The sequence below is a fragment of the Desmodus rotundus genome, chromosome X (assembly GCF_022682495.2).
Source record: "Desmodus rotundus isolate HL8 chromosome X, HLdesRot8A.1, whole genome shotgun sequence".
Lineage (NCBI taxonomy): Eukaryota > Metazoa > Chordata > Mammalia > Chiroptera > Phyllostomidae > Desmodus > Desmodus rotundus.
Window position 1 is genome coordinate 37,289,657 of NC_071400.1, and position 13,758 is coordinate 37,303,414.

Consider the following 13,758-nt stretch of genomic DNA (forward strand, 5'->3'; position numbering starts at 1 on the left):
ATGAAAATAGATTAAGGGTACTGCAGGACAACATGAAATAGAACAATATTCATTTCATAGGAATACCAGAAGGTGAAGAAATGGAGCAATAGATAGAAAACTTGTTTGAAAAAATAATGACAAAAACATTCCCTTACCTGGAGAGGGGAAAGGCCACGCAAGTTCATGAAACTCAGAGAGTACCAATCAAGCTGAACCCAAAGTGGCCTACACCAAGATACATCATAATTAAAATGCCGAATTTAAAGATGAAGAGAGAATCTTAAAGGCAGCAAGGAAGAAATAGTAACTAACATACAAAGGAGCTCCAATAGGCTACCACCTGATTTCTCAACAGAAACACTACAAGCCAGAAGGGAATGCCAGGAAATATTCCAAGTAATGAAAAGCAGAGGCTTGTAACCAAGACGACTGTACCCAGCAAGGCTCTCAATTAGAATGGAAGGTGAAATAAAGAGTTTCTCAGATAAAAGAGGGCTAAGAGAATACACCTCTACCAAACCAGCTCAGCAAGAAATGCTAAAGGTACTGTTTTAAGAAGAGAAAGGAAAAGTGACAGAGAGAGGAGCTCAGGTAAAAAAGTAAAAAAAAAAAAAAGAATAAGTATCTATTGCTAATACCTAAATATAAATGGGTTAAATACCTGAATCAAAATACATAGGGTTAGTGAATGGATAATAAAATATGGGCCACACATATGTTGCCTACATGAGACCCACCTCAGAACAAAAGACCTACACAGACTGAAAGTGAATGGTTGAAAAAAGTATTCCAAGCAAATGGACAAGAAAAAAAAAAGGCAGTGTAGCAATACACTTATCAGACAAAGTAGACATCAAAATAAAGGCCATAAAAAGAGACACAAAGGGTACTTCATAATACTCAAGGGAAGAATCCATCAAGAATACATAAACATTATTAACATGTACACACCTGATATAGGAGCACATAAATATATAAGGAAAATCTTTGAGGACTTCAAGAAAGATATTGAAAGCAACACACTTATAATAAGGAATTTTAACACCCCCCTGTCAAAAATGGATAGATCTTAGACAACAAAATATCAACAAGGATGTTGCTATATTGAACATCACCCTAGATCAAATAGACTTAACTGATATATATGGAAACTTCCATCCCAAAGAAACAAAACACCCATTCTTTTCAAATGCACATGGAATATTTTCAAAGATAGAACACATGATAGGACACAAAACATGCCTCAACATATTCAAGAATATTGAAATCATATCAAACATTTTCTCTGACCACAAAGGACTGAAACCAGAAACCAACCCCAAGGAAAAAAACTAAAAATTTTTCACATAAATGGAGATTGATTAAAATGTTATTAAACAATGGATGGGTAAAGAAAGAAATTAAGAGCTCCAGTCAAGATGGAGACATAGGTAGAAACCCTTTGCTTCCTCGCACAACCTAAAAGAAGATAACAACCAATCTAAAAACAATAAACACACAGAAGTGCCAGAAAATCAAACTGCATGGAACTCTAACAACCAAGGAGTTAAAGAAACATTCACCAGACTGACAGAAGCACAACACAGCAAAGAGGATTGACTTTCCCTGGTGAATCCTAAGGCCATGCCCCCATACAACATAACAAGTGAGTCAAGACAAAGAAATATGGCCCAAATGAAAGAACAGAGCAAAACTCCAGAAAAAGAGCTAAGCGACGAGGAGATAGCTGACCTATTTGCTTCAGAATTCAAAACACTGGTAATCAGGATGCTCACAGAAATGATTCAGATCGGTCACAAGTGAAAGAAGAAATGAAGGCTACCCAAAGTGAAATAAAGCAAAATATTCAGGGAACCAAAAAAGATGAAAGCTCCAAAAATAGAACTAAGTGATGAAAAGAGAGCCAACCGATCAGATGCAGATTTCAAAACACAGGTAATCAGAATGCTCACAGAAATGGTTGAGCAGGGTTGCAAAAAGGGAAATAAGTGAAGGCAATGCAAATTGAAATTAGGAAAACGTGTAGGAAACCAACAGTGACAGGAAGGAAACTGGGACTCAACTCAACGATTTGGACCAGAAGGAAGAAAGAATCATCCAACCAGAAAAGAATGAAGAAACAAGAATTCAAAACAATGAGGAGAGGCTTAGGAACCTCCAGGACAACCTTAAATGTTCCAACTTCTGAGTCTTGGGGTGCCAGAAGGAGAAGAGGAAGAGCAAGTAATTGTAAACTTATTTGAAGGTATAATGAAGGAGAACTTCTCTGATCTGGCAAAGGAAATAGACTTCCAGGAAGTCCAGGAAGCCCAGAGAGTCTCAAAGAAGTTGGACCCAAAGAAGCACACACCAAGGCACATCATAATTACATTACCCAAGATTAAAGATAAGGAGATAATCTTAAAAGCAACAAGAGAAAAAGAGACAGTTACCTATAAAGGAGTTCCCAGGAGGCTATCAGCTGATTTCTCAAAAGAAAGCTTGCAGGCAAGAAGGAGCTGGAAAGAAGTATTCCAAAGTCAAGAAAGACCTGCATCCAAAATTACTCTATCCAGCAAAGCATCATTTAGAATGGGAGGGCGGATAAAGTGCTTCCCAGATAAGGTCAAGTTAAAGAAGTTCACCATTACCAAGCCCTTATTATACGAAATGTTAAAGGTACTTATCTAAGAAAAAGAAGATGATCAAAAATATGAACCATAAAATGACCACAAATTCACAATCATCAACAGGACTAAAAAAAAAAAAAAAAAAACCAAAAAACTAAGCAAACAACTAGAACAGGAACAGAATCAAAGAAATGGAGACCGCATGGAGTGGAGAGGTGGAAGGGGGAGAATGAGGAAAAGGATACGGTGAGTAAGAAGCATAAATGGTATGTACAAAAGAGGCAGGAGGAGGTAAAGAATAGTAGAGGGAAATGGAGAAGCCAAAGAACTTATATGTATGATCCCTGGACATGAACTAAGGTGAGAGAATCCTGGTAAGGGGAGGGGTGCAGAGTGGAAGGGAATAAAGGTGAGAAAAAAAGGAGAACTCTAATATATCAATATCAATAAAATATATTTTAGAATAAAGAGCCCTTGGAACTTGAAGAATGAAAGGCAAAAAAAATGTGCCTGGGGCACAGGCACAGCTCTAGAGTAGAGGTGTACAACCCATGGCCCAAAGGCTGCATGTGGCCCAGAAGGGCTGTGAATGCGGCTCAACACAAAACTGTAAATTTACTTAAAATGTTACTTAGATTTATTACTAAGTTTTATACTAAGTTTTCTTACTTATATATGCACATTTTTTACATTAGTGATCACAAACTTGGGACCTGCTTCAAAATTTTAAAACAGTATCAAAAAGGCCACTGCATAATTAGGGTTATTATACGAGGACTTTTTTGCTTATCTGGTGTAGGAGATATTAAAATTATGCATAGACTTTTTTTTGCTCATCAATTTTTATTAGTGTTTGTGTATTTAATGTGTGGCCCAAGACAACTCTTCTTCCAGTGTGGCCCAGAGATGCCAAATGTTGGATACTCCTGCTCCATATACGGAGTCTTCTGTCCTAAGGGTTTTTATACTGTCTCTAAAGGCAGTGATCTAGAGATCCAAGATGGCAGAGGAGTAAGTAGAAGCTACACTAACCTCCCAGGACCAATGTGGAAATACAACTAATTTATAAAGAAATCACCTGGAATAACCAACTGAACAATAGCTTGAGAGAGCCTTATAAACACGGATAGATGGAAGAAACCACTTCAACACAAAATGACTGGTATGGAGTGCAGAGGAGACACGAGAGGGCTGGCTGGGCTTCCATGGGTGGCAGTTGAAGTGCTGGAGGGAAATTCAGTGGTCAGTGGGCTCTCCCTGAGAAATGTGGGTTCTAAACCCCAAGCTTGACTCCCCAGCCTATAGCACCAGAGCTGGGAAAGTAACCCAGATAACATCCAACTGTGAAAGTGGCAGGGTTTCTGCCAGCCAGGGAGAGAGATGGCAGGAGTCACAGAGAGCCTTTTAAAGGCCCAACACACATAATTTCACTTGTAGCTACTTACTGTGGGTTCCAGCAAAGTGGGGCAGAGTGGACTAGAGATGCTGCAGAAGAGTCTTTTGATAAGAGGCTTTTGGGAGGGAACTGAGGGAGCAGCCACCAGGATTCCTGTGCTGAGTCATTCCCCATACTGCAAGAGCCGTCTTCCTCACCAGAGCACTCCCTCCATGTGGCATCAGACTGACAGGAAGCAATAGCCCTGCCCACAGGAATTACTCTGCCCCATCCTGCGGTGGTTCAGCCTGATTGCTGATTACAGATTGACTAGATTAACAATGGAAGGAGACAGCCAAAGACTGGATCGCTGGTAGTCTCAAACAGCCTGCCTAGGGCCAGACAGGAACACCATCTGACATCACTGGGAGAGGATACAGAAAGAGAAAACAGAAGACAAATTCCACCATGGTCTTTTTCGTGATTTGTATTATTTTCACTCCTGCATAACTTTTTAACATTCATATGTTGTCCTTCAAGTGTGTGTGTATTAAGTCATTAGTTTTTATATTATAGTTTATTTCTTTTTCTTATTTTTCTTTTTTATTTTTTTCTAATTTTTGTTGTTATTCAATTACAGTTGTATGTCTTTTCTCCCCATCCTTCCACCCCACCCCACCTGAAACCACCTCCATCCCCCATCTCCACCCTCCCCCTTGATTTTGTCCATGTGTCCTTTATAGTAGTTCCTGTAATCCCCTCTCCTCACTGTCCCCTACCCACTCCCCCTGACTATTGAGCAAATGAGTGGATACAAAAACTATGGTATATTTACACAATGGAATTCTAGGCAGCAGAGAGAAAGAAGGAGCTTATACCCTTTGCAACAGCATGGATGGAACTGGAGAGAATTATGCTAAATGACATAAGGCAGACATTGAGGGACAAATACCATATGATATCACCTTTAACTGGAACATAATCAACAGAAGAAAAAAGGAAACAAAATATAACCAGAGACATTGAAGTTATATTATAGTTTATTTCAAATCTCATATTTTGCTCCTCCTTTCTCTAACTCCATGTTACTTTCTTTTTTCCTCTTCTTATTTTTGTTTTAAATTGTATTTTCTCTCTTGCTGCAACTTGTTTCTATTCCACACTCTTACTATTTCTCCCCTCTCCAGCCTTTCAATACCATTTTTCTTGTCATTAGTCACCTCACATTCTTTTTTCCCATTCTTAAAATCGATTGTGGAAATGTTGGTTGTTGTTGCATTTCTCCAATTTAATTTCTACATCTTCACTATTTTTGTATTTCAAATCTCAAATTTTACCATTCCCCTCTTGCACTCCATTTTGTCTTCCTCCTGCTTTTATTTATTTTCATTTTAGATTTTATTTTTTCCCTGTCTTAGCCTGGGTTTAATTCCTCACTTTTAGTATTCCTTCTCCTTCTCTCCGTCTATGATCTCAAAATCACTTCTCTTTCCTCTAGACATATCTTAAGCTTTTCTTTGTTTTTCCCCCTCTTATTCCCCTCCCACTTATATTAATCTTTGTTCATTGTTGTTGATAACACTGTGGTGAATCTTTTGCTCAATTTGGTTCCATTTCTTTCTTCTCTCTTTTACTACTTTTAAAATTATTTATTTATTTATTTACTTATTTTTAATTTCTGTTTAAACCTAATACTTATACACTTCCCTTCTCTTACTCCATTCTGCCCTCTTCCCTCCCTTTTTAATTGATGTAATTTTTTTCTTTCTTTACCTCTTTGCCTTATCCTTATTCCCTACTCCCTCTCAAAATCATTTTCTTTTCAGTTAGTCATCTCATATTCATTTGTATTTTCTTATAATAGTATTAACCTCTATACATCTTTATTAATACTGGCTCATTTGTTGTTGATAGTATGATTGTGGGTGGGAGGTAATTTTAATATTATTTTTCATGACATAGCCAAGCATAACTAAGGTAATTATAGTGACTTAGGACAGATTATGAGATAACTAGACCTTCAGGTGACTGAGACATGTTCAGGTTCTTCCAGACATCAAGGCAGAACTTTAATTACAGAATACAGAATTGTCTGCCCAGAGACAGAATCAATAATGGGGAAAAATGGAGATATAGATGATATATAATAGATAAATAGATGATAAATAGATAGATAGATAGATGATACATATATAGATAATGGAGAGGGGATTCCAACATGAAATAATGGAATAAACCAACAAATGATCAAAGCACACTGAAGTGAGTTATATGGAAAGCGAAAGAAGCTACGAGGTAGGCAGCATTCCAGGAAATGTGACACAATAGGTGAAAGTTCTAGCTACATGATAGGTTCAGGGGTGTCAGGCAAATACCAGGGATGGGCATTACTGGTAAGAAAAGAGAGCCACAGTTCTATAGAGATTTAAGTATTATTAGGCATATTAAGACAAAAACTCAAGGAAACAGCAGAATCCTGTTTTAAGAACGGAAGCCTCAGGTTGAGGTTGTGACTGATCTTTCTGCTGACAGCTGAGTGACAGGCTAGAGAACATTCATTACAACCTGGTACAGGACAAGATTGGTCCTCTACTATAGGCTTTAAGGGTCAATTGACATGGTTGTGGGTAAATTTAGGTAAAAAAAAAATGTGGGAGAAAGCCAAATCTGACATTCAGAACCAGTAAATAAACACTCATCAAATATTCATAGTCAAGTCAAGTAAAGGTGGCTTTAATTTGTTGGCTGTCATTATCTTGTATATCATGGAAAAATGTGAATGCAGTGAACATATGTAGAGGACAGCCCCTTCACTTACACACTCACTTTTATTCCTTATCAACTCAAGGACTATGCAGGTGTCCCTTCTCTCCTTTGTTTTATATGTTTTACATCATTGCTACATCATTCTCATCAGGATGCACATATGTGGCAATATTTTCCATCTTGGCATACTCTCCTCATGGTATATCCCTCATGCTACTCTTACCTTTCTTTGTTCCCTCTTAAGCCAAACTACCTTAAAATTATAAGTCCTCATTGACTCTACTTCATCATTTCCTATTCTCCCTTGAACCCACTCCAGTAAGATTTTATATCTACCACTCCACTAAAGGAGTTCTTAAGTTTACTAATAATTTCCATGTTCCTAAATCCTACACTCAATTCTCAGTTCTTATTACTCACCTATGAGCTGTATTTGGCATAATTTGATAAATTCCTCCTTGACTTTTGGGGAAATGATCTTCTTGTTTTGTTTAAAGGTCAAAAGAATTTGCCACCATAAAATATGCTACCCTTGTATAAAAATTATTTTGAGCTGAAGCTGAGAAGCAGATACAGGAAAAGCTCTCTGCCCTCCCCTTATTTGCTTAAAAGGAGGACATACATTTGTAAAGGTGTTCTCCCTCCCCCTTCCCTACTAAAAGGGATAAAAGTTGATTACTGGGGATAACCTTAGACCCTTAGCCTAGAGAAGGCACCAGAGAAATTTACATGGAAAACTTTATTAACCACCTTTTATTTACCGTTAGTTTCCCATATGTTTGCCTTCCCACAATTTTCCTCTACTAGGAATTCAAGGTACTTTCCTTTTGCCTTTTCACTTGTCTAAAAACTTATTATTCTGCTGTTAAGATGCTATATAAACCCAACCTCTAGACACTCCTTTGCATTACTCATTCCTGAGTTTCATTCATATATATAAAATATGTTAATATATTTTTAAAATTTTCTCCTGTTATTCTGTCTTTTGTTTCACAGACACAGCCAATAGCCTAGATAAATAGAAGAAAACAAGGTGATTCTTTCTCTTTACATCTTCCTACTTTATTTATTCTCTGCACTTTTTGTTGGATCATCCTTGCAGATACCTTAAGTGTTAGAGTGCCCCAGGGCTCAGTTTTAGAGTTTCTTCCCTATGTCTTCTTACTGTAAGGCAGGAAACTTTTTGCTTGAAGACTTTTTTGAAGACTGCTTTCAAGAATGACACATATAAGACTGTGAGAGAAGCAGAATTGGAAAGGAGGAGAATTTGAACTGCATGAAGATTTCAAATAAGTATCAGCCAGTTAGTTTTATGAGGAGCTCTATAAGATGTCCTTCAGAGTTGTCTCTAATGGAGACAAAAGGGTCAAGGTTTTGGTCCTTGAATAGACTTCTTATTGTATACATATTGCCCTTGGGGAGGGGCTATAACCCAGGCACAATAGCTCTTCTTTCTTTACCCATTTACTATAAAAATTATCAGGTAGTACAATGAAACAGAGGATCAACAGTGTGCCGAATACATTCTTACTTGATCCCATTAGTAGGAGCAGCTCCACCTCCTCCAGATAATCAAGGTTTAATTCCCCTTCCAGTATGGTAGTAGTAATTTTCTTGCTTGCTCTTCTACAGGGAGCCTAGTGTAACCAGAGGGCAGCTATAGCTTAAAATTCAATTAAGTTTTTACTATGTCCCTGGGAACAAGGACTTCTAGACTCCTAAAAATAGCCTCATCGTAATCCCTAGCACCTGTGACTATGTTACATAACATGACAAATGGAATTTTGCAGATGTGATTAGAATTACTCTCAAAATATAGAAATTATCCTAGATATTCAGGTTGGTGCAAACATCATATGAATTCTTGGAAGTGAAAAAATGTTTTCTAGATGGAGAAAGAAGAGGAAGTCAGAAGAGAGGTGGCAAAAGAAAAAAATAAGAGAGATTTGAAGATGAGAAAGACTCAATGTGTTATTGCTGACTTTAAAAATGGAGAAGTTGGTATGAAGAGGAATGCAGGGAGACTTAAGGGGTTGAAAGAGGTTCCTTGTTGACACTCTGCAATAAAATGGGGACCTCCATCCTGCAATGATAAAGATATGAATTCTTTCAACAACCTCAAAAGTTCAGTAGTAGATAATACCCCAAAACCTCCAGGTAAGACCCTAGATAAGACACCTTGATTTGGGCTTTGTGAAGCCCTAGGCAGAGCAAGCCAAACAAGACTTCTTACCTACAAAACTATGAAGTAATAATTTGCATTGTGTTAAGCTGCCATGTTTGTGGTAATTTTTACTGCAGCAATAGAAAATGAATGTATTCACAGAGTCTGACGTTGTAGGGATAAGAAGCACACATTGCCCAAGTGGGCCACTGAGGTTGATGGTAAGCAAGGTAATCCTTACTTTTACCCCCTCAGTCCTCAAGAGACATATAACATGGATCTGGGCCCACTACTAAACTTTTTCTTGTAAAGTCAGTCTCTTGATCTTCCACAATATTATGTGGTGTCCTACTGGTAAAACAACTTGCAGCAATTCTGTAACTTCTCAGAGGCAAGGGAAAGAAAGGCAAGTCTATTCATAGGATACAAATAAATTCTAATTATTAAGAATTACTTCTCTTTCCAGGAGTTGAAGGGGGGCATTCAGAGCTAGTCATCCTGAGATGTGCTTCTGTGGTATTCAAATTGTTTTAAGCTAAAGTCAACTTAGCTTCAGGCTCAGGAGAAATTTCTGCCCCTCCCTTGACTACCTGGAAAAGCTTGAGTTGGAAACTTTGTTCACATGGGAAATTATCATAAAGAACCTCTTTTGACTTGTCTGTAGAGCAGGACAGACTTCTATTTACTAAACATCTACTCTTCTTATCATTCTGCAGTGACCCTTTGAAGCCCCCAGGCATGTTATCTCATTTCTAGTTCAGAATATTTTATGTACCCATGTTCCCCTTCTGTCTCTGAACCTCTCATGCATGTGGGGTCTGTGACTCTGTCATGTATGCAGGGTTCCCATACATATGTATGCATTAAATTTAGTTGTATTATTTTATTATCTGGTTCATGTCTATTTGATTAGACCAGCCAAAAGAATCTTGGGGGTAGGGGAAAGTTTCTTTCTCCTCTACAAGAGCACCAATGTAATTAATCCCTTTGCCATCAAGTGGCTGGTCTCTGATAGAAAATGCCATAATAGTGACTCATATTTGGTCTCTGTTGCTAGCTGGTTACACATTCAGCAACAACACTAACTAGATCAGCCTTGACTAGTGAAATTCTCTGATATGTAGCCCATGCTCAGCATCCATACCTGCAACAAGGACTTCTCCATTTTTCCAGACGGGAGTAACCTAAATGGTCTAGTGATGATTTCTCTTTTGCCATGTAATGCCTCTTCCATGTTGGACGACCTCTGGCAGGTGATAAAATACTAAATAAATATCTTCACATTGCATGCAAGCTTCCATAAGTCCAATCACTATTTTTCTTTCACAGACTTTCTTATCCTTGATTTTTCAAACTTTTTACTTTTAGGCCTTTGACCATAAGTCAAGCCATTTTCTACTGCCTCTGAGTCCATATATATTTGAACCTCAGGTCACCTCTCTATTCTCATGAAGTGGATAATCTGATACATTGAGAGGGTTTCTCTTAATGGCTGACATTCAAAGGCATTCTTGAGTAGGGTTCTAGTGCAGCCAGAGTTCATTTAAGTTTCCCCCTATATGCTAAACTGTCTAGCCATGAACTAAGCTCAGCCTTTTTTTCCTGATCAGCTGAAGTTAAAAAGGAGAGATTGGTATGATGGTGGGGGATAATTTGGGGGTATAGACCACCTGCTCACACAGCTTACATGTGATTTCTGGTTCTCCTAGCACTTGATCTTGAATGCACAACCTCCAAATAATGATAGACTGATCTTGGGCCTGCCTGTCTGAGAATTTGGTTAATCTGAGAGAACTCAGATTATTATGAGCAGTTTTGGATGCATATACACGTTATGAAGCATATCCTCAGATGAAGTGCTGGGTTGCTTAATACTTGGCTATGATAGAGACACAATCTGAGCATGTGTCATTAATCTGGTCCCCATATAGATGGTAATGAAACTATTTAATATTATGTCAAATGATGTCACTTGTCTGCTTAAAACCACTCAAAATAAAATCCACATTTGCTGCATTTTCAAGGCTACATATGATCTGGCATTTTCATGCATCTCTGCTCTCATCTGAAACCACTTTCTTCTTTCACTGTCTTATAGCCACACACACCTCCTTGCTGTTCTTTGAATATACAATCCATGCTACCATATAAGGGTATTTGGACATACTGTACGATTTTTCCAGAACATTCTTTGCTCAGACACCTATATGATTTACTCTGTTACATCATTAACATCTCTGGTCAAATGTCTCCATATCAGAAATGAATTGCCTGCTCAGTTTAGCCAAAAAGGTAGTTCTCATACATGTCATGAAATATTTCCTTAATCCTTTCCTAAGTTCCTTCAGAACATTTACCAACTCCCTGTATATTATTCATGTATTTGTTGTTTGTATTATGTATTTTCCTATTACATTATAAACTGAAGATATGCAAAGATTTTTGTTTGGCTTATTTGCTGTTGTTTTAGAGCACTCAAAATTTATTTCTGGAATATTAGGTATTCAATAAATATTGTTGAATAAGTGAATGTATGCATTTGTTATTCTTTTGGGCTGCCTACATATCAGACAGTTACTCTATTATAATATGTGAGATTAGGTCACTGCTCTGCTCAATATGTTCCAATGATTTTCCATCTTCTTCAGAGTGAAGTCTGAATTCTTGGTCTTAATCTGCAGGGCCTTACATGATCTGATCTTTTCTTCATTACTTATCTACTTTTCCTTACAAGCCAACTTACTGTACTTTGAATATCTCAGGTCTGCTCAGAACTCAGCGACTTTGGACTTGATGATATCTCTCCCTGAAATGCTTTTACACAGACAGTGTATGCTTCTGTCTCATCTTTAGGTTTTTACTAAAATACCATTGTTTCAGGAAGACTTTTACTGGTCATAATATTGAAAATTGCAATTTTTCTCTGACTATCTCTTTTCCTCTGATTTATGTTCCCTCCTAGCAATTATAAATATCTAATACTATAATATTGTACTATATAAAATATTTTATTAAATATAGTACTGTGTATTTTATTTTATTTTGAAATTTTATTGTTATTCAATTACAGTTGTATGCCTTTTCTCCCCTTCCCTCCCCCCCACCCCAGCTGAACCCACCTCCCTCCCCCACCTCCACCCTCCCCCTTGGTTTTGTCCATGTGTCCTTTATAATAGTTCCTGCAATTCCCTCTTCCCACTGTCCCCACCCCACTCCCACCTGGCCACTGCTAGACTGTTCCCTACCTCAATGTCTCAGGTTGTATTTTGTTTGCTTTTTTCTTTTGTTGATTATGTTCCAGTTAAAGGTGAGATCATATGGTATTTGCCCCTCACCGCCTTGCTTATTTTACTTAGCATAATGCTCTCCAGTTTGATCCATGCGGTTGGAAAGGGTATAAGCTCCTTCATTCTCTCTGCTGCGTAGAATTCCATTGTGTAAATATACCATAGTTTTTGGATCCACTCGTTTGCTGATGGGCACTTAGGTTGCTTCCAGTAATTGGCTATTGTAAATTGTGCTGCTATGAACATTGGGGTGCACAGGTTCTTTTGGATTGGTGTTTCAGGGTTCTTAGGGTATAATCCAGGCAGCGGAATTGCTGGGTCAAAGGACAGTTCCATTTTTAGTTTTCTGAGGAAATTCCATACTGTTTTCCACAGTGGCCTCACCAGTCTGCATTCCCACCAACAATGCACTAGGGTTCCCTTTTCTCCACACGCTCTCCAACATTTGTTTGTGGATTTCTTTATGCTGGCCACTCTGACTGGTGTGAGATGGTACCTCATTGTGGTTTTAATTTGCATCTCTCTGATGGCTAGTGAGGCTGAGCATCTTTTCATATGTCTTTGGGCCCTCTGTATGACTTCCTTGGAGAAGTGTCTGTTCAAGTCCTTTGCCCATTTGTTAATTAGGTTGTTTGTCTTCCTGGAGTGCAGTCATGTGAGTTCTTTATATATTTTGGGGATCAGGCCCTTGTCTGAGGTATCATTGGCAAATATGCTTTCCCATACTGTTGGGTCTCTTTGTAATTTGGTGCTGTTTTCTTTAGCCTTGTAGAAGCTTTTTATTTTGATGAGGTCCCATTTGTTTATTCTTTCCTTTATGTCCCTTGCTTTAGGGGACATGTCTGTAAGGATGTTGCTGCATGGAATGTCTGAGATTTTCCTGCCAATGTTTTCCTCAAGGACTTTTATGGTGTTACAACTTATATTTAAGTCTTTTATCCATCTTGAGTTTATTTTTGTGTATGGCGTAAGTTGGTGATCAAGTTTCATTTTTTTTCACGTAGCTGTCCAGATCTCCCAACACCATCTGTTGAAGAGGCTCTTTCTGCTCCATTTTTTGCTCCTGCCTCCTTTGTCAAATATTAATTGACCATAAAGACTTGAGTTTATTTCTGGGCTCTCTGTTCTGTTCCATTGGTCTATGTGCCTGTTTTTATGCCAGTACCAGGCTGTTTTGATTACAGTGGCCTTGTAATACAGTTTGATATCAGGTATTGTGATCCCTCCTGCTTTGTTCTTCTTCCTCAAAATTGCAGCAGCTATTCGGGGTCGTTTATGGTTCCATATGAATTTCTGAAATGTTTGTTCTATATCTGTGAAATATGTCATGGGTACTCTAATAGGGATTGCATTGAATCTATAAATTGCTTTGGGTAGTATGGCCATTTTGATGATGTTAATTCTTCCAATCCATGAGCATGGTACATGCTTCCATTTGTCTGTGTCTTCCTTAATTTCTTTCTTCAATATTGTGTAGTTTTCCAAGTACAGGTCTTTTACCTCCTTGGTTAGGTTTATTACTAGGTACTTTATTTTTCTTGTTGCTATATCAAATGGGATTTTTTTCCTGATTCC